General features: G+C 35.1%; 1 long non-coding RNA gene across 1 annotated transcript; it reads left to right on the forward strand.

Annotated features, from left to right (window-relative positions):
• The first annotated feature begins 8 nt into the window (after positions 1–8).
• Positions 9–14,395, forward strand: LOC121038768 (uncharacterized). Its single transcript, XR_005794496.1, has 4 exons — positions 9–1,327; positions 2,591–2,911; positions 12,625–12,813; positions 14,364–14,395. It is a non-coding gene; the product is annotated as an uncharacterized LOC121038768 (long non-coding RNA).
• Positions 14,396–25,006: the final 10,611 nt, after the last annotated feature.

A 25,006-nucleotide genomic window follows, 5' to 3' on the forward strand; every position in this document is an offset into this window, starting at 1 on the left:
CCCCGGAAGTTGATTTCCTCCAAGGCCCGCCCAGAGCTGCGCTTGTCACTCAACGCCAACACGCGCGTCACGTGACCCGAGCTGAGGGCCCCATCTTCAGAGCCACGCCTCTAATGGCTTGAGTAGTCCATGGAGGGTTGCCTTCTGAAAGGGGTTGACGCAGAAACTACCTCCTGTTGATTATAGCTTCTCATTCCTCTAGAATGACGGACGCAGTTCCTATGCCTAATGTATGCAAATAAAACCATCCGCAAAATGATACTCCCATCTGGGATTCTATAGGACTGTTCCTGAGAAAAGCCTGCCTGATGTTTTCACCACCTCCAGGCAGAGTTCAATAAAAACGAACTTAGCCAAATGCCTGACAGGTAGTAAGTGCTCAAGAAACAGTTGACTGGACGACTGCTCCATTCCTTCTCTGCGTATCTGAACACTCAAGCACCGGAAGGCACCTAAACCCAGAGCCTCTCCAGACCATATGACATCAGTCAAAGACTCTGCTTGAGAATTATTTTTGTTCTTGGCCTCAGCTCCGGATCACAGCAACTTATATATGCCATCTCTGTTTCAGAGACAGTTTATTTTCAGCTGCCAAGCCACTTTTTTCCAAGCCTTCAGTCAAATAATTTCTCCTGAAGAAAAAGAAAAGAGAATGACATAACTGTCAGGGTTTTATTTCAAAAGAAGAGTGGTTATATAGATTTTTTGTGTGTGTTCATATCAAAGTGTCAATAACTGTTAAAGAGGAACAGTCAACTAGCAAGTCACTTGTCAATGATTCTTCCATCTTTGACATGGGAGAGATTTGAAGAACATTTATTTAGCAATTTTTTTATTAAATGTCTACTTGGCTTACTGGACTAAGTTGTGGCAATCTGAGAATGGACCAGATTTCACTCAAGATGTTTGCCTTCAAGGAGTTTATAGTCTAGTGGGAAAAATAAACAAGTAAAATCTGGGAACTTTAAGCATAAATCTCTGGAACATTCATAGTCATTGTATAACAGGAATTCTTTAACATTTTGGATGTTATTTTCTCATCTTTCCATTGAACAAAATTGACTCAAGCCTTTAATAATCTCTGCTGTGTACTTGCAGTAGAAAATGTCAACAAGTAATCCTAACAATTCTCCAGGAAGTGGAGGCTCAGGTGGTTAGTGAGTAGTCCCAATATTGAGCTCAAAAGTCGGTCTTCTACATCCATTTTTTCTGTCGTGTGTTTCTATCATGAACACGTTTCCATTATAGCAGATTGATGCTCTTACCCAAATTTATTTACCTATCTACTAGACCACGAAGTCAAAGACCACTTTTCATTTGTATATCTGTGAGTCTGCTTCTTATTTGTTTTTGTATATGAATCAATATCATAGTATTTAGTGATTAGAAGAAAGATATTCAATAAATGCTTCTTAAACCAAGTACAGTTACCTTTATATCATTTTGTGTCTCATCCCTTTCTGCTGGAAACCTCAGATGAGTTTCTGAGAGTTTTCATTGATATGTCTGTATGTTTCCTCTGTCCCACTTACTCCAATATTCAATATTAAACAGACTTATGATAATAATAGAAACTAATACTTATTGAACATTTGCTATGTGCTGGCATAATTATCTTATGTGACTGGCTAAATATTTTGAATCTACTATCTAATTTGTCATAACATTAATCCTCCAAAGTAAGTATATTAATATATTCACTTTTTAGATAAGGATAAAGAGTTACGGAGAGTAATTTAACCAAGTGGTAGAGCAGGATCCAAAGCCAGGTCTGCCCGATGAAAGGATTTGTTTATTCACCACAACACACTGCCTCTGCTTTTCACATCATTTGTTTATCAGTGGAACCAAATTTCACCACCTCCATGAAGTCTTTCCCTCCCTCACATAGTAATCTGTACTTTTTATTTTTTAGTCTAAACTCAATGGTTTTTAGTATATTCACAGAATTGTGCAACCATCACCACAATCAATTTTGGAATATATTTATCACCTCAAAAGGAAATCTCGTACCCTTTGTCAGTCACTCCCCATTCCTCCCATTCCCTGCCCCTTAGGCTTAGACAGACACAAATCCACTTTGTATCTTTTTAGGTTTGCCTATTCTGGACATTTCATATGAATGCAATCATGCAATATGTAGTCTTTTGTGACTGGCTTCCTTCACTTCACATCATGTTTTCATAGTTCATTTAACCATTCCTCAGTTGGTGGACATTTGAGTTGTTTCCACCTTTGGGCTATTCGAATAATGCTTCTACAAACATTCATATACAAGTTTTTGGGTAAACATAACATTTTCATGGATATATATACCTAGGAGTTGGATTGCTGAGCCATTTGCTAATTCTGCTTAACCTTTTGAGAAACTGCCAGATTGTTTTCCAAAGTGAAAAACATTTTACATTCCCACTAGCAATGTGTGAAGGTTCTAATTTCTCCATAGTCCTCTTCTTATCTCCTCAAGAACTTAAGTGTACTAGAATTTATCCCTCTGTTATGATAGGACTTATGACTCTATTACTTTTCAGGGTATTTTTCATAAGCCATCTTGTATTATTATTTACCTTTGTAATGCATGTATTTGCAGGCCCATCACCCTAATAGATTGTGACCTTTTGAGATGAGAAACATGGTTCCTGCCCTCAAGAGGATCAAATTTGGAGAAAAACGTAGATAATCATATCAAATAGGGTGAGAACAAGCACTGAAATCAAGTTTATTGTTAACATGTGGAGGAGGAGCACCTCATTCAACCTGCGTTCAACAAGAAGTACTTCTCAAAAATGTCAAGCTCAAGACGAGTATTGAAGAACCAGTAGGAATTGGCCAAGCTAAAAAGAGACAAAGAGTGCTCCATACACAGGCACATATACCTTTGTATGTATCTCCTTGCCTATGAAGTGTAGAGGTAAGTATAGTGTGGAGGTTGGTATAGTGGAGGCAAAGGTGGGAATGTGTGGGAACGTGACAGGAGAAATGGGAACTGTAGATGGGTCAGGAGGGTTGGAGAATTTTATAAACTGCGAAGGAGTTTGAAATTTATCCTGTAGGCAATGGAAAACAAATGGATTGTTTAAGTGGGGTTGGGGAGAATTACTTTAGCAGCAGTGTGCAGGTTGGATTATTAGATAGGGAACGGGTTTTTCTCTGGAAAAACAGGGAAAGAAGACTGATAGAACAACTAGAATGAGGAATTGTGGAAGCCCGAGTAGAGGTGGTACCCATGAAATTGGCTAAAAGGATTTGAAAGGCATGTAGGCAGCAAAAACATAGGAAAGAACTGAAGGTGTATTCCTGGTTTCTGGTGCTATTCAAAGAGGTAGGGGATTCAGGAAGAAGATGCTACACTTGCTGGTAAGAATAATGAAACACCACAACTTAGTCCTATTGCAGTTTATATGCAGTTGCAGTCATCCACAGAAATGAGATGGATGTCCACCTAAAGCTGGTCCACATTTCAAGACTTCTGATGCCACACATGCACCAAGAGGATGTAAGAAGATTTATTGGTCATGTAATGAGACTTTCTAGGAAGAGCAGGGTAGGTTTCCCAAACAAGTCCAAAATGGCTGGGAGAAGGATGGAAGGAGGTTGGAAGAGAGACTGGCTCTTGGGGGTTTTATGGTGGCTAGGGCATGGTGCTAGGGTGAAAATTCCTACGTAGGGGCCAAGGCTTGTGTGGCTTGAATTTCCCACTGGCACCAAAGAAGGGAGCACCCAGGCTTTCTCATCAGCCTGCACAGATGTAGGGCAAGAGGGAACAGATGAAGGCTTGAAAGTTGTCAACCTTCAAACACCAAATATGGAGTCAGAGTCTTTACTACGTATGTTTAGAGTTTAGTTTCATTTTGTTTACTCCAACAAGAAAGTAATGTAATTGTTGTATCTTTATATGCTTTGAAAATGATTGTAGCGGATACTTGCCTTCTCAAAATCTATTGCACTCTTCCCACACTGTGTGGCACACACCTGAGAAATTTGGGTGGAATTAACCTCACCTTTATCCCAAAGTGAGTCTAATCAGGATAACCCTGACCTATGATGTTCCCTTATCCACATATGGTTTGGGATTGAGCACCAATCATAGGACTTTTGCCCCAAAATTGTGTAGTATGGCTCCCTCTCCCTCTCGATATGAATGAGAAAGCATATGATCCTTGTTGCCGAAGGCAGTCATTTTGTGACCAAGAAAATGAAAGAGAAATGGAGCTGAAACCTTGATCAAATAAACAAAGATCTATAACATTGTATATAAGCAAAAGGATGTAAAATACAAACTGTGAAATTTTTAAATAAGCACTTTTCTGGCCCCTTTCTCTTTCTATACTCGATTGTTCCATTATGTGAGCCTTCAAATCAAACCAGCATGGAGTCTGACCGTTTTGCTACTCTCCTCAGTATTGAATACTGAATAGTGTATTGAATATTGGTTAAGTCAGTTTGAATTTGTTACTATTATACTTTCCCTCAAGATACTTCCCTGTACGTAATGTGATATAAATGTGCACATATGTGTTACTTAATTTACTTTATCTCCTAATGGTTGTCAGTTGCCATAATCTAGATTTCCCACCTTAGATGTATTCAGCTGGCATTTAATCAGAAAGACTGCATTCCAAACGTAGCAACCATAAATGTTTCTGCTATCATATCTTCCATTAACACCTGAGGCTTTGCTAATCAATGGATGTGATAAACAGGTTTTCATAAGTGAAATTAGGGGCTCTCTATTAGCATAATGGATGTTATAAATTGACTCTCATTGATGAACCAGTGGTGTTCATGATACAAAGATTGAATAAAATATTTCAGAGACAGTCCCTACCTTGCATGACCAAGGTTATAAGAAGCTAGCAAACTCCGTAGTCTGCACTTTTAGGAACAGCACCCTTCAGACCCTCAAACAAAAAATGTCTAAAATCCTAATAATCTTCAGTATGCCAACGATGGAACAGTTTAATTTCTGCTTAACTGGAGGAAAAATCACACTCATTATGGAGGTGACTGGAGACATCACGCTTATTATGGAGACGAGGAATAAATTACTGTGCCCTTCCCTCCCGACTGTAGGTTCATTTTTTAGAATATCCCCAATGCAGATGTCATTAAACTGAGATCTTGGGATGGGCCGTTAAACTAAATTCAGACTGGCAGAGTGTGAAGGGCTACTAGTAAAGAGAAATTCCAAGATATAAAAACTTGGACTACACATGGTCTCTGACCATCGTTACTTGCCTACAGAAGCAACAAGAAGCAATTAGTTCAAAAACCTAATATTAGCAGGAAGATATATTATTAAATAAACCTCAAGCCTGACTGATAATAGCCTGTGACTATTTAATCTTAAGCCTCAGACTTCTACATTCAACCTGATAGGAAATAAGCTGCCAAAATAGTGTAACCTCTTAAAAAGAGCATCTTTCCCCAATGACCATCTCGGACGGGGCCATAAAGAACACCGAGAGCAAAACAGAAAACCTGCCAAAAGAATCCATACCACTGCTATCCAGGAATCCTAACTACTCCTGTCTACAGATTATGACAAAGATCAGTGACTACTATGTAATGTTTCCAGATATACCCTGTTTAATTGGGAGTTTTCATTGCAATTACTTTGTCCTTTCTCTTTCATTGCATTTTGCATTTGTTGTCAGTAGGTGACTTGTCACTGGTTGCTAGAGCACAAGGAACTCCAGATGAAGATATAACACTTTGCAGAGACAGAAAGAAGATGCTCACTAATTACAGTGGTGGTGAGCAATAGGGTACACTACAGTGGATGTGGCAGTTGTTATCCAAACATGCATTTCACTCTGCCCCCATTGTGTAGTATTCAGATATATTGGATGAGCTTAACCCTAACCTTTTCCACGGTTAGTCCTAATTGGTGGAGGCCAGAAGTTACTCCCAAACCCCTTGCCACCATAAGTGGGGGCAGGCAGACCCAGTCCCAAGTCAATCATGGCATTACCCTAACCATAAGAATTGCTTCAGGGATCATCCAATAGGCACAAAACTCAGGACCAATGTTGTTGGAAGGAACTTTCTGTCTTCCTGCGAATCCAAGCGGAAAAGCGTGTAATTCCTATTGCTTTTAATAGTCATCTTGTGACCATAAAGGAAACCAGTCTGAGGATAAAAACAGATACAGATTATAGAACAAAGATGATATAATTCAGAGAAATGGAGCTGAAGCTTTGATCAAATCAGTTCTAAAGCTTCTCTCACCTCTATAGGACTTTTCATTTATCCAAACAATTTTCATTTATCATTTAATCCAATGTGAATTAGGTTTTCTGTTACCTTCAATCCCAAGAGTTTTAACTGGTAGAAAGATTTTGTATCTCTATCTTCATATAAAATGTCAGAAAATGAATTGCCATTTTCTTAAAATGGGAGTTCTTTCCACCTTCTTCGCTTTCCCTTTGTCTATGTTCATGCCAGAGTGAGACTGAAAATGATGTACAGTCCCTGAGCAGTTCTTTAAGATTCATATGATACTCAGCTTTCACATTAATCCAATGGAAACTATTTCAGATATGTTTTTAGAACAATATATATAAAATATGGAAAGAGTACACTAAGAAAGTCTTCAATCAGGTCCCTCCTCTAAGCTGGTCTCTTATGAATTCTGTGCAGCATCTAACCCATTTATGAAATCTCCATTATATAGGAGATACATGATCTCTCACTTCACACTAGTTTGCAAGTTGTCATTAGCCACCATTTTGGTTTGCACAGTTTGGCTTGATTCATAACTGGGCAAAAATCACTCCCTTAATGTCTAAAAAACTTTTGCACAGTGAAGGAAACCATCAACAAAATGAAAAGGAAAACTACTGAATGGGAGAAGATATTTACAAATGATATGTCCCATAAAGGGTTAATGTCTAAAATATATAAATACCTTATACAGCTCAACACCAATATATATATATATACACACACACACACATATATATATATATATATATATATATATATATGATTGACAAATAAGCAAAGGACCTGAATAGACATTTTTTTCAAAGACATACAGATGGCCAAACAGATACATGAAAAAATGGTTAACATCACCAATTATCAGGGAAATTTACAAATCAAAACTACAATGAAATATCACCTCACAGCTATCAGAATGGCTAGTATCAAAAAGACAAGAAATAAGTGTTCATGAGGATATGGAGAATGGGAGCCTTTGTGCACTGTTGAGGGGAATGTAAATTGATGCAGCCACTGTGGAAAACAGTATAGAAGTTCCTCAAAAAGTTAAAAATAGAAGTGCCATTATAATCCAGCAATTCCACTTTGGGGTATTTATCTGAAAAAAAAAATGGAAACACTAATTGGAAAAGACATATGCAGTCCCACTTGTTGCAACATTGTTTATAGCAACCAAGATGTGGAAGCAACCTAAGTGTCCATCAATAGATGAATAAATAAAGAAGATGTGGTACACATACATAAAGGAGATGTGGTACACATACATAAAGGAGTATTATTCAGCTATAAAAAAGAATGAGATCTTGCCATTTGCAACAACATGAATGGACTTAGAAGGCATTATGCTACATGAAAAAAGAGGAAGACAAATATATGATTTCACTTATATATGGAATCTTTAAAAAAAAAAGGCAGGAACAGATTCATAAATACAGAGAACAGACTGGTGGTTGCCAAAAAGTTGGGGGGTGGGGGGATGGGCCAAATAGGTGAAGGAGATAACGAGATACAAAATTCCAGTTATAAAATAACGTAAGTCGCAGGGATTTAAAGTACAGTATAGGGAATATAGTCAATAATAATATAATAACTTTGTATGGTGACAGATGATAACTAGACTTGTTCTGATTATTTTGTAATGTACATCACTTTGTTAAATCACTATGTTGTACGCCAGAAACTAGGATAAAATTGTATGTCAACTATATGTCAATAAAAAAAAATGAACTTCTTCTCTTATTATCTCAGTGCCTAATACACAAAAAGAAGCCAGCATTTCATCCATGTAATCATTATAATAAATTAATAAAAACTAATTTACATAATGAGTTGCATTTAACTATGTACTCCAAATGATAACTCAGAGATGAAGCACATGTGTCCACCCTACTTCCTTTACTCTTCATTATATCCTTAAAAAGAAAGCATCAGTGGAATGAAACTGTCTAAAAACATTAAAAATCAATGCTGGAATCTTTTTTATATTTTAGATTAATTCTAACACCTAAATTATTCACATAACTCCCAATGCTTAAATGTCACATCTCTGGCTGCTAAACAGTACTTTTTATGACAATATTGAAAAATCAAAAAGTGAGCTAGGTTTTGCATCTATATTAAACCATCATATTGCTTCTTTAGAAGTTACTCTACCACTTTTGCAGATGGAACAAGCAATACTCTGGGCAGAAAGCCATGTGAGAGCTGCTACAATAAAGATAAATTGAATTTAAATTAAACTTTTTCAAAAGTTTTGGTGCACCACAAAATTAACACATCTTGAGAAAACTATGGAGTTTGAAAGACCATGGTCGAATCCCACTCAGCATTCTCCCCACGCAGCATTCTCCCGAGAATTGATCACTTTTTTAAGTTGACCAGGAAAAGCCAAGTACTGCATATGAACAGTGGAAGGCCCTTCCATTTATTTCTCTTTCTTTAAGTCTTGGATATTAAATAATCCTAATGGTAAAGAGAATCCCATGTCCTTATACCAATCTGAAAGTTGTCCCTATTGGAGACCAACTCTGCCTGTGCATTTCTTACATTGTTACCGCAGGAGTAACTGGCAACAATTTAAATTATAAATAAAGGAAAGACTAGTCAATTTTTCCTTTGATAGTAGTTTTCTAAGTTCAAAAGCATAGTTATAAGGATATAAAGTTATGAGGATATTAAGGCACAGGGTGTATGAGACCTGCAGTTGTGTAAATCTGTTTTTGGGAATAAGCCACAAACCCACTGCTTTTTTAGGGAAAGAGGTGAATATACTAAAAGCCAAGGTATTGTTTTGCCTGTTATTCACATTATAAGTTTTTGTATTATTTTAACACATTTATCAGAATCTTTGCTTAAGATGTGTCTTAAACCCCAACATAATTATGATAATTTGCCTAATTTTTCTACCCCAAATTACAATGTAACAAATGTTAACAATGCCTTTAAATAATAGTACCTAAAGATTAAGTAACAATAAAATTAGCTTTTACCTCACCAAAGTTTTTTTTTTAGTAAAATTAGGTTTATGAGATACCCAAAATCTAGATTCTTATGAAAATACTTGATAGGCTTTTGAGTAAAATATGGATTATATGAGTCCTGTTACAAAGAGTATGAACAATGGTATGCTCTGTTTTCCAGTAAAATGTTATATCCTCCACTTCAAGTAGCTGTTCCACAAGTTTTCATCCTTTATTCTCTTCTCACTCAGATTTAGCCATTCTCTGTGGTTAATTTTTTCTACTGTCCACCAACTTGATCTCCTTAATGCATATGATTCTGGAATACACTGGCATCTTCTGTATAGAGTCTTCTCTCACTCAGCCTACATTAATGCATTCTACATGTCCATAAAACTCATGCATATTATCCACCTTTGATCCCATGGAAGTTTTTTTTTTTTTTTTAACTCTCCAGCCACAATTATCTCTTGAGTTCAGAATATACCTTACAGTTGTCTATGAGATATGCATGGAAGTTTTGATCCCATGGAAGTTTTTTTTTTTTTTTAACTTTTTTTTTTTTAACTCTCCAGCCACAATTATCTCTTGAGTTCAGAATATACCTTACAGTTGCCTATGAGATATGCACCTAGATGTCCCATGGGCAAATTACATGTTCCACAACAAACTCATTATCCATCCTCCACAAAACCTTTCTGTTCAACCTCACTTAATTGCTTTTGTACGGTCTGCATTAGTTAGGACACTAGTTTAAGCAATTTTAACAAAGGCTGGAAAATAGTGACTTAAACAAGCACAGTCTTGATTTCTATTTCACATGCAAAGTAATCCAGGGCTGGTCTGGTGGTTCCATAGAGAGCCATCACCCCTCCTCACATCTTGTTGCTCTCCCAATTTTTAACACATGGCTTTTTTTGCATGGTCTGATTGACATGCTCCGGCTCCTGCTATCATGTCTGCATTCTAACTGGCAGAAAAAGGGAAAGGAGGAAGTAAAGGTAATACTTCTTATTTTTAAGTGGATGGCACAGAAGGCACACATTTGACTTCAATTCGCATCCCATTGGCTAGAACTTTGCCATATAACCATGCTTAGCTACAGGGGAAGCTGGGAAATTTTTTTTTTTTTTTCCAGCTGGGCAGCTTTTGTGCCCTGCTAAAACTCAGAGATTCTATTACAAAAGAGGAAGGGGATAATGTATTCTGGAGAACAACCATCAATCCCTCTCACATCCAGTACTGTAAGAAACTCTTTGACCCTCTTTCCTCTACTTCCTTTCTGCTACTGCTTTGTTAACATGTATTTGTTCTTCCCATGTATATGCACACTTGGTTTTTGATGCTGTAATCTGAATGAGATGGAAAAGAATGCACTCACAAATCATTGGCTATGTACTGTGTACCTAAGGCTGTATTAATTCACTCTAACAAAGTGGGTTAACTCTAACAAACAACCACCTCTGGCACCATCAGTAGCTGTGATCAGGGATACTACTTGATTGAGCTTGAGATAGTCTATGGTCAACTTCCAGGTGCCATCCAGTTTTTGGAGGAGCCAGACAAGTGAATCAAAATGGAGATATGATGGGCCCACTACCTATGCATTCTTTAGCAACTTATTCTAGGCTTTGCAGGCCATGCAGTTTCTGTTGCAGCCAGTGAACCCACTGTAAGCTAAACCTTGGACAGAACTCCATTTTTTAAATTGCCTTTCATATGCTTCCATTCTAACTGGGGGTCCTTGATGATGTGTTAGGCTTCAATTTTGCTGTGATTCTAAAACTGCTTTAAAAAAAATAAAGTTTATTAATTTTTTAAATTAGAAAGCCCTATAGGAGGAAAAGGTGTCAACATCATATACACTAATAATCAAAGTCATTTTAAAACAAGCCTTTTAAATTCTGTGACCCTGGTGGTTCTTTTTCACTCTTTGGTTGGTATCCATTAAAAAAAATTAGACATAAGAAAAGGCAAAAGAAGAACTTTATATAATAGGTTATAATATTGTGTTAATTCACACATAATGCTATCAGTTTCCCTGTTTGATTTATGAATATTTACTTTATTCTATAAGGGTTTACTATAATGAAAAATACACAATATATCCTGTTTGATTAAATGGTTGCTAGGCAGAGTTGGTAGCTATTTAATCAAAGCCTGAGTAACATTATTTCTGTGGTGAAAAACAAATTTTGTTTATACCAGTTCTCCTCATGGTACCTTTTCAGTCACATAACATACAACAGTACAAAGACTGGGCTTAAATACATCTTACATATATGATTAATACTTAAAGCTTTAAAATAAGTATTCACCAGTGTATGATATCATGGGAAACATAGAATTTTGGAGGTTTAAAGGAGCTTACATGCTATTTTATTTAAACTTCTCTCTGAATTCATTTATCCCTTCACCCACATTTAAGCAACAATTCAGCAGAAACCAGTATAAAACCTCCCACAGAATGTTTTTTTTTTACTTGAAAGTAAAATAAATTAACAAGAAGTAAAAACTAGTTTACTTAATTTGCATGTAAACAGCCTCAGAAAATTAAAAGATTGAGAGTCAAGAAAGGATTTTAGTTTAAAGTAATTTAAACTTTCAACTACATAATAAAGAACATAAGGAAAACTTATGCTTTCATTTTAGAAGGTTAGAATGGGCTTCTAAAGCAAGGTCAGTTTCTTGGAGTTTGAAGAGTCAAAATTTTTATTAGAGGGGACTTTCCTTTTTTAAACAAGATTAGCATGCAATCAAACAAAAAGATGGCACTATTCCATGTTTCTGCAAGTCTTTTTATTTCTTCTTCAGAAAGGCAATATCCACTTATTTTAAGATTACCCATTACTGGCATCATTCATACAAAATGTAGCTTCCCCAAGTTAAGAATAAGGTGAGAAAATAACAAACGTCATTGCATACAAACAGCAAATACAGTTGACTGCAGAAACCAATGAAACACCTCATTGGTCACTGGGTTATTTGTATCCTTCCTAGAATATGAGTTTTGAGCATTTTCATGTCTGTTCTGAAACTTTTAATTATCCCTTTTAGTCATGGACAATATTTGGTCAGGTGGTAATGAATAAATGAATAATATCACCCAGCAGTATGGCAGTATTAATATGGTCAAAAGCCAGATATACTTGCTGTCCTTCCAAGTCAAATAGTACTTCTAATGCTGTTAGGTTGGTTATTTGGTTTTTGGCCATCTCTTTAAGAATAAGAAAGCTCTATATTTTTATAGATAAAATAGGACTTGTTAATGAGAATGTAGAAGAATTTAGCATGGCAATTACTAAAAGTCCATTTTCCTTACAAACTGAGGAGAAATTTTTTACCATTGTTTTCATGCAATGCTAGGGGATATTTGAAGGTGCAGAGAAAGGTCATGGTGGAAGTAATAGTAATTTTTTTTTTTTAATTCTTGGTTTAGTAAAACTCATTACAAGTATTCTGGATCCATTTTTGGCTAAGTGAAGAGGAAAGTTTTACCAGCTGATGGCCGTTTGATGACCTACATGGAAAGAACTGGTAGACTCAGGAGAGCACAATTGAGAGAAGTGATCACATCACAAAATGTGACATCATTCTTTGGCACCAGCTGGCATCCTGGACATGGAGAGTGAGTTATATTCTCAACCCTGAATTTTCCCCTCCAGATTACCCTTGTGGCTCACCAGAGGGCAGTGTGCAGTAATCGGCCCTACTGCTTCCTGCATTGGATGTGTCCTATGGGACAATGTCAAATAATCAGAACCAGAAATCAGGCAAGACAATAGATTACGGAAGTTGTTTTGTTAGACTTGTTGTATCTATTCCCCCTACATAGAGTTCTTAATACTGAGAAATTAATCAATCACTACATGAGACATAAGGTAATGAGCTTTTAGTAAATCCTGTGTTACAGTTTCAGATTTATGACAATAGTCTTGGGATTACTAAACTCAGTTCTCCTCTTTAGACTCACAAATGCATAATATTATTCAAATGTGAATAAATTGCCTTCCTTCACATGTCTCATACCTGAATTCTCAAGAGTTTTCAATCTTATACACAATTGAATAATTCACTGAATACTTTATTGAACAATTGGAGTGTGGGATATAACAAGATAAAGCACCTATAAATCCTGCTCAAAATGAGCTTGAAATCTATCAAGGGACTAAAGTGTAAGTGAAAAATTAAATACATGATCAGAATTGTACAAAGCAGGAGATACATATAAAATGTTATGAAAATTCAGAGGCTGGAGACATGAAGGCTTTTGGCAAGGGTTCAGAATCTCAGCTGAATCTTGCAGCTGAGGCAAAATTCTTAGACATATTGAAAGTGATAACAGCACATCCTAGATAAAGAAAACATTATGGATATGGCAGGTTAAAGGACCTATGAGCTTAAGAGAAAGTAAAAGGTAGTAGTAGAAATAATGCTAGAGAGCTATATTGTGAACAAGGTCCATGAGAGTATTGAATACCAGGATGAGATGCTCCCAAAACTGAGCTGACAATGGGAAGTTGTAGGAGCGGACCTAAATTAGCACTTGCCCTATATACTAAGAAAATTGATCTTACAGTATTGTGAGGGATGGATTAGACAAGTAAGAATCCAAAGGTAGAGGGTTGAGTTAGAAGGCTATTTCAATAATCCTGCATACTTTGAGATCGAAAATGAGGCAAGTTGGGGCGCCTGGGTGGCGCAGTCGGTTAAGCGTCCGACTTCAGCCAGGTCACGATCTCGCGGTCCGTGAGTTCGAGCCCCGCGTCGGGCTCTGGGCTGATGGCTCAGAGCCTGGAGCCTGTTTCCGATTTTGTGTCTCCCTCTCTCTCTGCCCCTCCCCCGTTCATGCTCTGTCTCTCTCTGTCCCAAAAATAAATAAACGTTGAAAAAAAAAAAAAAGAAAATGAGGCAAGTAAGAGGTTCTGTAAAGGTAAAATTGGCATGAGTTAAAACCTAAGCAGATGTGGGTGGGGTAAAGAGAAAAAGAAGTCAAAACATAGTTTGAAGTTTTGAGCTGTGTGGGAGAATGACAACTTCATTCATTGAAATATAGGACACAGGAGAAGCAGGCTTGGGAAATAAATTGATAGACTCACCAAAAATCTTAGACTATCCTAGTCAAAATCTTTATGAAGCTAAATACTCACTTTTCTCTGTTCTTTTAAATTAATTCAGATACATTTGGAGGAGTCATTGCTCTTGAAACCCCCAAAAGTCTACTCAAACAACAAATGCTTATTCAAATGTTTTGAAATTTATAAATGTGAAATTTTAAGAGGAACGTATTGAGCACGCAGGGTTAACAAACTTAAATTGCATAATTATGTTAAATGGGGCAAACTTCAAAGTGTTCTCCCACCACTGAGGAAAATAAGGCTTGTTACACTTATTGTTGCTAAAAATTTAAGAATACCATAATATCACCAAATGGTGAATTTGTGCTTAATGAAAAGGAAAGAATTGCAACCTTTCACTGATGCAACCATATTCTGTGCATTTTTTTTCTTTCTAACAGAAAACTATAATACAACACTTAAAGGAATCAATAACAATCTGGTTGAATAAACAAAAAGAACTAAATATGACTTCCTTTAATATTTTTAGAATTTTTTTTATGTATTAGCTGAAAAAGCCTGTGGTGGAGTCTCATTTGCCCAAATACATTGTTATATTTTTGCCCAACTCTGCTGACAGTTACAAAACCCAGAAACCAAGCTGTGAAAGAAACTTTTCCAGTTGAAGCATCTGCTTTTGTTGAAATTTTTTCAATCATATAGGAAGTTTTGTAGTTGCCTTGATCTCATCTGTTAGTTTTTCTACTCAAATTAAATAAATGACATCATAAGTGGCATGGACTTGTTTCTTAGCCACCCAAAAAAAAAAAAAAAAAAAAGGTCTAGTAGTAAATTTTCCACATTTGACTTCTATATTCCTCATTTGACTTCTATATTCCTATCTTTTACTCTTGACCCTTGAAATACCTGCTAATCAAATAGCTCTTATCCATACTTAGACCCTGCAGCTTTAAATTTTTTTCTGTGTTAACCACAAAGGAGTCTTTTATATGCTAATTATGTCCTCTCAACCCTGCTCTCATGCATATATAATTTAAAACAAAACTAAGCCTTTTATCTTGTTGGAATATTGTATATGATATTCTCAGTGTATGTCATGTCCAATTAGAACTGCAAGGCAATATGCTATTCTTAACACCACTTTGCTTAGTCACCTACATCTGCTAAGTTACCATAGGAAGCCCTACTGAATTCAGTACCATCAGGACTTCGGGTGAACATTTTAGAAATTGACACCATCACATTCTGTTATGATTGCCCCTTTTGCTGTTTATACACCTCAACCTGGATTGTGAACCACATGAGGGGAAGGATGGTGTCTAGTTTAAGAAGCACACTGAGCACACTGACTTGTTAGAAAACAATGAGAGAGTAGAAAATTCAGCTAGTCCCAAGATTTCTGGCAGTGGGAAAGGTCACAACATTGGCTAGTATTCTCCTAAAGGGGGAAAATGGGAGGTACCAGGAAATTAGGTTATAGTCATCATCAGAAAGCATAAGAGAATTAAACATCTCTGGTCTTCCCTTTTATAGATGTATCTCCGATATATATTTAGTTGCATATGTACCTAATTAATTATGATGAAATAGACATAAAATTTATTCTATTAAACATTTTTAACTGTACAGTTTAGCGGTATTACATGCATTCACATTGTTGTGCAACCGTTATCATCATTTATCTCTAAAACTCTTTTCATCTTGCAAAACTGAAACTTTGTACCAATTACACAATCTCCATTCCCTCCTCCCCCCGACCCCCAGAACCTAGAAATTACCATTTTCTGTCTGGATGAATTTGAGCACTCAAGGTAACTCATAAAAATGGAATCAAGTATTTGTTTCTTTGGGACTGGCTTATTTCACTTAACAACGTTCTCAAGGTTTATCCATGTTTTAGCATGTGTCAAAATTTCCTCTCTTTTTAAAGGCTGAATACTAGTCTACTGAATGTATATATCACATTTTATTTATCAGTTTTACTGTCACTGAACACTTGGGTTGTTTTCACCATCTTACTATTGTGAGTAATGGTGCTATGAACACGGGTATACAAACATCTCTTCACAAAGGTGTTTTCCATTCTTTTTGGTATAGATCCAAAAGTAGAATTGCTGGATCATACGGTAATTCTAATTTTAATTTTTTGAGGAAGCACCATACTATTTTCCATAGTTACTGCACCACTTTACATTCTCACTGAGCAAAAGGGTTCCAATTTCTCCACACCTTCACAAGCACTTGGTTTTTTTTTTGGGGGGGGGGGGTGTTGATAGCAGTCACTCTAATCAGTGTGAAGTACTATCTCATGTGGATTTGATTTGTATTTCCCTAATGATTGGTGATGTTGAGCATCTCCTCATGTGCTTGTTAGCCATTTGTATAGCTTTTTGGAGAAATATCTATTCAAGTCTTTTGCCCATTGTTATACTGGGTTCTTTGGGGATTTTTGGTTTTGGGCTGTCATCCTTTATACATTCTAAATATTAACCCCTTGTGAGATACATGATTTGCAAATGTTTTCTCCCATTCCCTTTTCACTCTATTGATCATGCCCTTTAATGCACACTAGTATTATGTAGTACGTACACTATGTTATGTAGTCCAATTTATCTATTTTTTGTTGTTGCTGCCTGTGTTTTAGTGTCATAGCCACGAAATCATTGACACATCCAATGTCATAAAGACTTTCTCCTATGTTTTCTTCTAAGGGCTTTATAGTTTTAACTCTTCACGTGTAGGTTTTTGATCCATTTTAATTCATTTTTGTATATGATGTAAGGGAAAGATCCAACTTCATTCTTTTGGTAGGTGTCTTGCCAGTTATCCCAACACCATTTGTTGAAAAGACTGTCATTTCCCCATTTAATGGTCTTGGTACCCTTGTGAAAAATCATTTGGCCATAAGTGCAAAAGTGTAGTTTGGACACTTTATTCTATTCCATTTGTCTGTATATCTGTTTGTATGCCAATACTACACTCTTAAATAGAATGGCTTTGTAGTAAGTTTTGAAATCAGGAGGTAATGAGACATCTGACTTTGTTCTTCCTTTTGAAGACTGTTTTGTTATCCGGGGTCCCTTGAGATTCCATATGAATTTTAGGATGTTTTTTCCCTGATTCTTCAAAATAAACTGTTGAGATTTTGATAGGATTTTGATTGTATTGGGTCAGTAGGTCACTTTGGGTAGTATGGACTTTTTAACAGTATTGTCTTTCAATTTCAAATATATCTTTAAGGCTGTGAACAAGAACCATTTCAAAAAAGCCCACTTATTTGGATGAAAAGAACTGTAAGCAATTTATTCTAGGCACCCAAATGTCAAACCCCAAGCAGTTGATGAGGGAGTGAGGATTGGAGTTGTTTGTCAATTAAAAAATTGAAACACACCAGTAGAGTTCACTAATCTGGTGGAGGAGAAACAACAAAAAATTAAATACAGCTTGTTATTATTAAATTCCCATATATACTGGATTTTATTTGTGTGTTTTTTATTCTACTTCTATTGATCTGTGTCTATGGGGACATGGCACTGTATTGCATTTTTAATTATTGTAATTTTATAATTTGGTTTAATGTTCATTGGGCCAATTATCTATGCATTGTTCTTTTCTCACAAATAATTAGTCTTGCTCATTATTTTCTCAGGAAAGCTTTATGAAATGTTTATCAAATTTTAAAAAATTGTTTTAAAATTTAAAAAAATTTCTGATGAGAATTTTCATTTAAATTTTATTACATATGTGAATTAATTTGAAGGTACTTGATATCTTCATAATAATGAATCTTCAACATCCCAGAATGAGGTACACCTTTCCACTTATTCAAGATTTATCTAAGAAAAGTTTTATTAATTTTTTATGTATTTGTTAAATTTGATCTACTATATATGATATATATTACATAAGTTGGATTAGGCATTGGATTTTGAATGTTATCAAATATAATTTCTGTATTTTATCAATCAGGGATCCACCAGGAACAAAGAAGGCACTCCATGTAATTCAGGTGCCAAGAGTTTAGTATAGGAATCATGGGCTTACGCAACTCTTAGAAAAACAGGGGAAACAAAGGTCAGGGAGTTCAAAAGTAAAGATTTCAGTTTGTAACACCACAGCAGGTAATTCTCAAGAATTCTTGAGAAAGCAGTGTAAATCTCATGTGTGCTCATTTGTCAGTCTGCAACTGCCTCCAGAGAATAATGGCCTTTCCTTCTCATGCCCAGTAAATCTCATGTCAGGGCTTCTTATTGGCAAATTCTATCTGTGGCATCTTCTCTGCAATAAAAGGGTAGAAAAGTAATGTCAAGAGAACAACTATCCAGTCCAATTTAAGAAGATCGGTATTATTGCAATGAACATATAATTTCTTTTAATGTGATAAAATTATATTAATAGGTTTTCTAGTATTAAGCCATATTTGAAAAAAATTCCCTACCTCATTTTGGTGTATTTGGTAATATACTATCAACTTAAAAAGATTTTATTTAGTTGGGCTTTTTTGTATTATATTTATGAAAGATTTCTGCAGTTATATCATATTATGTTATCTTTTTTTGATTTTGTTACCAAGATTACATTTGCATTAGAAAATGAATTGAGAAGATTTCTATCTTTTCCTGTATTCTGAAAGAATTTAAATTTATCACATGGGAATTACCTATTGCTTGATAATTAGAAATAACTCACAAAAACTTCTGGGCCTGATACCTCTATTACTCGTTTCCCCCTTTCCCCCCACCTCAATTCCATGAGTAAATATTGATCTGTGCTCTTCTTCTCAATTTAGCCAATATTATAATGGAAAACTTTTCAAAGCTGAAGAAACATGTACATTTGCAATGGAAATAGTTCAATAACTGAATCAGGCTAAATTAATTAAAAGATACTAATACCTAGACATATTAGGATAAATATTTTAAATTTCAAAGACAAAACAAAATATTCTACAACATAGCAGCCCATTAACACAGATTGCCTGTAAAGGAGTAAAAATCAGATTGGTCCTGGGCTTTATTATAACACTGAAAAAGAAAACAATGTATCCTACTTTTGAGAGAATCTTCTATTACTCAAAAGTTCTAAACTCAGCTAAACTGTCCTATACATATGAAGTCAACAGAAAGGCATTCTCATATATGCAAGGGGTCAGAAAATATACCACCTAAATATTCTTAATGAAAACATTTTTAAAGATGTGTCCTTGTCCAATGGGAAATGCATAAAAATAAACAATAAAAGGGAGAAGAAATTATAATGAAAAAATTGAAATGAGCATCAAAGGCAGTTCAACACTGAGTTAAAGTTAAATATTTGTTGGAATTATTGATGCAAACCTGGTGCAAATGTCAAAACATTCTTAAGAGATGTTTAATAAAGGGGTGTCTGGGTGGCTCAGTTGGTTAAGTGTCTGACTTCAGCTCAGGCCATGATCTCATGGTTTGTGAGTGTGAGTTCGAGCTCTGGGTCAGGCTCTGTGCTGACAGCTGACAGCTGGAAGCTTGGATCCTGCTTCGAATTCTGTCTCCCTTGTTCTCTGCCCACCCCACCCCCCATGCTGTCTCCTTCTCTCTCTCTCAAAAATAAACATAAAAAAAAGAGATGTCCAATCCAAAATATTTTCTAAGATTAAGGGTAAACATTAATGGGATTTAAAATAGGGTAAGAAAGATTTTTTTTTAAAGATTTGTAATAGTTGTGTGAGCTTGGATAGGAAACAATTTGTTTTTGTGGTCACTATTGGTAAAATAGTAAATCTAACCATTTCATAAGATAATTTGGTAACACATTCTAAAACTTTTCTAAATCATATGACCCAATATGTCTACAATTAGAAATTTGTTCTAAGGAACAAGGAGATAACATGAAAAGACATATTGTCTTTACACTCTTGTTTATAATAGATAATATATAGATCTATCATCTCCTCTCCCACGCTTTGTTCTCCATATTTGTTTTCTAAATGCTGATTTTATTTTCTGCACTGTTGCTTCTTTTCTTATGAAGATTATTTGAAATCCCATTGCATTTTTAATTTTTTAAATGTCCTCTTTTCTAATTCAACTAGTTTGAAATTTTGTCCTTTTTTAATTACCTCCCTTTGTCTCAATTTATATACTTACTCTCTTCTGTCATTTTATAGAGATCACATTCTCCTGAATTTCAGTTAAAATACATATGAGATGTCATTTTTAAAAATGTGGCTACACTTGCCCTATAACCAATGGAAATCTCTTGAACATTATGACAGGTGAATGGCACCCTTCCTTGGATTCTAGTGCTATTGCTGAGATTAGCCATTCTTGCATCTCACAAGGAAGATGTTAAAAGAAGAGTTAGCCAACTGTGTTCCTGGTGCTGTGCCAGCAGGAAGTTCCCTTTGAATGGTGCTGCAAACATAATAGCAGTGTGCTGACTCCAGCAACAATGTAAAAAACAGGTGAGAAGGATTTTCACATCTTAGGCAGGGGATCTACATATGAGGATATAAAAATATTCTGGGGGGAAAAGATAATGAGGGTCCAAACTATACTTATTTCAAAGGAATTGAGAAGAGAGGCTTAATCTGAGAAATATTTAATTGGTACTAATAGCAACATGGTGGCTTATTCATATGGGAATTGAAAGAGAGAAAGGACAGAATAGAGAATTATTCAGAAATATCTACCTTGGATGACTGGCTTAAAGATGAACTCCTAATTGAGACAGGAAATAAAGGAGGAAAATGAGACTTCTGGAGTTGAGACAATAATTTGAGTTTGGAACTTACTTAGTTTGGGATATTTATATGAAAAATGGGTGGAAATGCCAAGTAGACAATCTAAAATATGGAACTAGATCTCAGGTTTTTGGAGGTGGAGATAAGGATTTGAGCATTATTAATAGACTGTAGTTAAAACAAAACCAACCAAACAAAAAAAAAAAAACCAAAAACGAAATCTCTGAATCAAATTCCCCTGGAAGAAGGTAAACAAGGAGAAAAATTTTTAAAAAACAGAGCATCAATATCTAAGGAATGTTTAGAAGAAAATCTAGTGAAGGGGGTAGGAGGGAACAATTTAATAATTAGAAAAAGAACCCGAAGAGTATGATGTCACAAAAGTCAAATTAGGAGATAAAAATTTTTTTGAACTATCTTATTTAGAGAAAAGAAAGAATGGTTAAAAAGTCAAAAGGACCCAAGCCAAGAGTGGCCATGAGAGATGGTGATTCTGTCATTAGCAATCTCATAGAGACCCCTATCATATGGACTATACTAGAATGTTGTAGTGGATTGAATAGTAACAAAAAGATGACGAAACTTGGTTGACAAAGAAAAAGGAGGGCATATCTTTTAAATATGTATTAAACAGTTCTCTCTCTTTTTTCTCCTTAGTTCTATGTAAATTTTTACAAATATATAATTTAAGAAAAGTGCACAAATTATAAGCATATGTTCAATGAATATTCACAAAGTGAATATGGAACCACAAATAGAACCAACACACAGATCAAAAAACAAACTACCAGAATCTCAAGGGCCTCTTTTGTGTACCCTTCATTTCTCTACCCATCTCCCATCTTCTCCAAGCATAACTATTCTCTTGACATCTAACACTGTAGGTCTGCTTTGTTGTCTCTGTACCTGTCTTTTAAAATAAAATGTAACTAACATATTTCAATAGTTTAGGATAGTTATTATGAGCACAAAGTACAGGATGAGGCTGTAGCCTTATTGGCCTCCATATCCACAGAGCCTGGTAGGTGCTACAAAATTAATGGAATGAAAGAATACATCTTCAAAATCAATTGCCATGCTACTAACCTTTCTACTACCCAATGTTATTAGGACCTTCTCAAGGCCATTGCAATTGTTTTGGACTGAAATCATTCTCTTACCACAATGTACGAAAAAAAAAAATGGTGGAATATAGCAAGAAAAATGCTTTATCAAATAATTAAAACTATTCATTTATATCCAGTTGAGAAATCTCTTTTAGCTTGCCTTCAGTATCTGAATCATATTCTGTTCATTATTTCTAACTGCTCAGGACTGCCTCCTAAGAACCTTCTGGAATAGTCAGTTCTGCAACTCATTAGCAAAAATCCCTGACTCACTTCTCTACTTCAGGCTCTTTTATAGCTTTAATAAATGTAGCTGTTGTTATTAATAGCAAGATCCTTAAGAACAGGGACTTATTTTATTCCTTAAATCATAAAGATTTATCCTAAGATCATATAACTCTATGTATAGCTCCAAAGATTTATACATTTTTATTGTAAAATATATTCATTTGTAGGAAAAAACAGCTGAGTGGAAATGTGATTAAAAAGCAACTGTCATTGATTTTGTATGGCTCTGTTAATTGCCTGCCATTCCTTCCACATATTCTCTATTTAATTTGATCTGATACCATTAAAATATTAACCTCAGGGAAACTTACAGGGATTCAAACATTTAAGATTAAAACCATAAGTTAAAGCTGCTTCTTTGCCCGTACTCTCCACGCTTGTTCCTAACAAAAGCAAAGATTAAATGGAATCCTTTCTTACATTTGCAGAGTGCCTTGAACTCACTTTGCCTGAACAATATGTCCATTATGACTAAGCACTAAGATTGCTTTTATGAATAAGTATAGAGATACAATTTTTTTTCTTTTTGTTCAAAAAAGAATTCAAATCCTTTCTTTTTTTTTGGAATAGCTAGGTTGTATTGTCATATCAAAAGCTCACGTGTGAACATAAGGGTCTCTGTTATCAAAAACAAAGCAAAATATTGTTATATAAAGTATAATTTTTTGTTATAGTGAGCTATAGGGAGAAAAAAATAAAATTTGAAATATCCCACCCCTTTCAGAAGAAGAGATTTTTTGAATTGTAAATATTTTATGTGAAAGAATACCAATTGGTAGTCCTAGATATTCTAGAATATTTATTAACTAGCCCCTATCTACTTTAATTTACATAGAAAACACAGATATAAGTGGTTATTGAAGCAAGTGCAAAAGCACAAAAGCGAAGAAATATAAAAGGGAAAAGGGCAGAAAAAGCAATTTGGTTGTTTCAGAAAGTGTGGGCTCAGGATAACTACTGATTTACCAAAAAAATTAGCTTTAACCTTCTTGGTAGGGGTGGAAAAAATATCAGTTGCAGAATTTTTCTTTAAATAACAAGAATCACACTAGTTAGAAAAAGTTCTTCCTGCATTAAAGTCAAAAAAGTTAATTTTGTAGATCTTCTTATTGAACATACAGAACAAAACAATAGTTATTTTTTAAAACAGATTTTATAAAAGTTTCCGAAATATTGAGGGCATTATGGAAGTTTATATTATAATATATAAGCTGTGGTGCTTTCAAGGCAAATGTAAACTTTATTAATTGGTTTTTCATGTCAAATTTTAAACTACCAACATTTCATATCTTTAATCATCTTTCCATTCATGAAATGTTTTTTAAAAAGCAAAAATTCAAAGGTAAGAGGAGTGAAGAAGGGAAGAAACAAGGAATTGACATCATTATTTATTGAAAAATTCATTTTTGTTGACTACAGTATCCTTGTTATTTTTTGGTTACCTTTCCTTGGATTTATGATGCATGAAGCTATGAATAACCTAGAAAATTATTCTAAACGCTTCAGAATATGGCAGCAACGACAGGACCCGTATTTCCGATTCAGTCTCCTAGTTTTTCCACCGAACAGCTTCTTCGTTTCTTCAAATATGTGGTTTTATAGTATATAATAATTTCACATGTTTATATCAGCACAGTGAGCATTTAATACTTACAACATGGGCAAAATACTAGATGTTTCTTTCTGGGGAAATAGGGACCTATGTCTAATCATTCAACTGCCCTTTGTTAAAAAAACTGCTTTATACGTTAATTTTAAAATTACTTCTGTGAGAAAAATATTTTATCAGTGAAAGTAGGTATACAGATAGATAGCAATGTTTTCTTCCTCATACATAATGTTTATTTCCTTGTGGTCCTGCTGTTTCGTCACACATTTTCTACACTTTTCACTTTCATCCCAAGCTGCTAAAACAGAATCTGAGAATACAAAATTCTCCAAGTGCAAAACATTGCAGAATAAGAAACTACCTAGGGTGCTGCAAACTTCTGGCAATTAATTTCAATTAAGTTATTTACAAGGTGCGCCACTACTAACTTGTGCCCAGATGTTGCAGTTGGCAAAATGTGATGGCCACCAATGTAGTCAATTTCAGTAACAATCACTCATTGATGGAATTTTCACACTGAATTCACAGCACCTTCGTAACATTAGAACATGATGTCATCACCCTTTGCCTCATCATAACCGTAAAAATGCCAATACGAGTTGCAACAAATTACTGCAGGCAATTTCTGAGTTCTAGAGATGTTGTAGTGAACACCTGGGCTGGCTCAGAATCTAGCAGCTTTCAAAGCTTCGTTACCAGATGTTTGTGGAACAACTTATGCGTGTTATGGAAAACATACACTTTTTTTTTTCATTTGCATGAACGATTACCAGGTCTTTGGAAGTGGTGGAAACACATGTTTCATGAAAAAAAAAGGTTAGTAATAAGATTTTATTAGGGAAATATTTTTTATTAAAATCAGCATGGTTAGTATTTAACATTGTGAATTAAATCTGTGTAATCATGTTTATACCCAATTATTTGTTTATATAATAAAATACATCTTCACAAATTAGGTAAGTGGTGCAGGGGATTATACCTTTCTTGGGTGAAGAAACAAGAACTTAGGAAAGTTTTATTAA

The sequence above is a fragment of the Herpailurus yagouaroundi genome, unplaced genomic scaffold (genome assembly GCF_014898765.1).
Source record: "Herpailurus yagouaroundi ecotype Mexico unplaced genomic scaffold, PumYag 166, whole genome shotgun sequence".
Lineage (NCBI taxonomy): Eukaryota > Metazoa > Chordata > Mammalia > Carnivora > Felidae > Herpailurus > Herpailurus yagouaroundi.